The sequence below is a fragment of the Parasteatoda tepidariorum genome, chromosome 2 (genome assembly GCF_043381705.1).
Source record: "Parasteatoda tepidariorum isolate YZ-2023 chromosome 2, CAS_Ptep_4.0, whole genome shotgun sequence".
Lineage (NCBI taxonomy): Eukaryota > Metazoa > Arthropoda > Arachnida > Araneae > Theridiidae > Parasteatoda > Parasteatoda tepidariorum.
In genome coordinates, this window is record NC_092205.1 from 6,384,888 (window position 1) to 6,387,395 (window position 2,508).

At 25.9% G+C, this 2,508-nt stretch overlaps 1 non-coding gene across 1 annotated transcript; it reads right to left on the minus strand.

Moving 5' to 3' along the window:
* Positions 1 to 1,602: 1,602 nt before the first annotated feature.
* Positions 1,603 to 1,674, minus strand: TRNAH-GUG (transfer RNA histidin (anticodon GUG)). Its single transcript has one exon. It is a non-coding gene; the product is annotated as a tRNA-His (tRNA).
* Positions 1,675 to 2,508: the final 834 nt, after the last annotated feature.

A 2,508-nucleotide genomic window follows, 5' to 3' on the forward strand; every position in this document is an offset into this window, starting at 1 on the left:
ATTCATTCTGTAATTTTTCTGTTAGCATGGTAACGGCTCATCGGAAATTGTGGTTTTTAGAATTTTAGCTCTCATTACCACACATTAAGTAAAAATACAAAACTGAAAAGTAAGTTTAACCAAATAAATGTTTTTTATGCCATTAAGCTATCATGCTAAGGTATCATGATAAAATTACCAAATTTCACCACAATCACACTATGGTAATAAACCATATTTATTGTTAATTTTCCAAAGCGTTTTGGTAAAAATTACCGTGCTTTTTGGGGTTCCTGTACAGCCTTAAATACTGTAAATGGTACCATATACATATACAAAATATATTGAACTTTTAGGTTCTGTGTAAAACTATGTAGGATTCTGTGTTATTGTTTAGTAAGGATTCCACGGGTAGTTATAAAATGTAACACGTCAAAAAATTGTCTCGTATTACCCATTAAATTTATCCCTCATTAAAAGTGGTTAAAAAGCAACTAATTATCTTATGTAAGATTCCGTGTAAAACAAAATTAAAATGCAAAATAACTCAAAATCATTTAACCGATAAAGTTTCTTTAAAAATACTTAGAAGTTGCTTAATATGCAATAAAAGAGTAGCTCAAAATTTCACCTTTTTGGTCATTTAAATAATAACTAATGACATTCTATAAGTCATCAACTAATTATATTTGGTTCAAAACTTGTAATATTCTTTTTTAAAAAACAACACCTTTAAAAAAAACGGGGGAATATTGTCAATTATAGCAACATCTAGCTTAAAAAAACTACAAGCTTTGTAAATTGTAATTTTAACTGTAATATTTTACTAAAAATTATTTAAAAAATTTCAAATTCCTACTTACATATTCAGTTGAGCTCTTCTTAACTATAACTTGTGCTTCGTACATTGCTACGAAAATGAAAAACAACAACAGCTTCTAAATGAAATGAAATACATGAAACAAAACATTTAGATTATATATCTTTCATACAATGTTAATGCATTGCTTAAGATGTAAATTATAGATAAATAATTCCAATATATATTAATTTATTACTTAAACTAATCAAATTAAAAAATCTGTACCATTAAATTAACTCGATTTTAAGAATATTTTCATAGAGAAGTAATTTTCATTTTGCAATCAAAACAAAATGTTACAAGGGTGTTTCACGTTTTATATCAAAAACAAATTAAAATAATGTTTTGAGAAGAATTTTTGTAAAGGACTTAATGTGGAAGTTTTTTTTTACCACCTGGTATGTGCAAGCAATTATAAGAGTTTTTTTTTTTATTTATTCAATAAGCTTTATGTTAAACATCAACCAATTAAATTTTAAGTTAAATAAGAGTACACGCCTTAATTAATAATTCTATTTAAATTTAAGCAAAAATCCTTATTTATCTAAAGTATTAACTATTTAAAGAATCCCAGGAATAAAGAAATTATTTTAAGAATACTGAAAATTCAAATGAGGTATAATTGTAAGGCGTCTGTTTTATTTGAAATCTATCAGTGAATAGGCATTAGTATATGCTTTTATATTCTTAAATAGAATAAACCTTCGTCAACATTAAAATAAATATTGAGTATCTATATTAAAATTATGTAAAATAGTACATGCCGTGACCAGGATTCGAACCTGGGTTATTGCGGCCACAACGCAATGTACTAACCACTATACGATCACGGCCACACTTTTCTGTTTCTTAAATAAATCTTAATCTCTTTTCGAGGATAATTTGCTCTACTTTTGTCAATTTACAAAATTTAATGATGCGTAGAAATTGCCGGGGTTCTTAAGGTAATGTTACTGGTATCTTCTATTTGTTCACAGATGGCAGCACCATAATTTCCACTCTCAAAAAACATTATAAACAGATTTTATCTTACTATTTTCTTTTTCACTTTTATACGGATCTTTTTTAACATTTTCTTTATTGATATGATAATAACATGCTCTTTAGGTGATAGATCTGTAGCAATATTATGTTTCAGGCACTTTTGAATTAACTAAAAGATGTTTCATACCGCACACAAACTTATGGAGAAAAAAAAAAAAGAACGAAAGAACGAATAAAGGAAATTCTATCAAAGCATAGTTTATACCTCAAAACTTTCCCGTAATATATTGATATTTTTTTAAAATTAAAGCACAGACATTTCATCTGTTTAATATTCAATGATCGAAAATCTTTTATTNACTATAGAACCCTAAAAATTTGTGTTTTTTTTTTTTTTTTTTTTTGAAAAAATATATTAACAGATAACAATTCAGATCAGCCATAAATACCTCTTTATAATCAATCAAAAAATTAATATTCATTTCTGCTTCTGGCAGAAATACTAGCGAATCCCGTCAATTAAAAAAAAACCTTTATGATGAATAATATCTATATGATAAATAATAATCAAGACCTATCTCTAATTTAATTTCTTAATTGGTCTAAAATTTTATTAAGATACCAGAACATGCACCAAATTAAAGTAAATTAAACAATAACACGCTAGATTCTCTCTTTTTTTA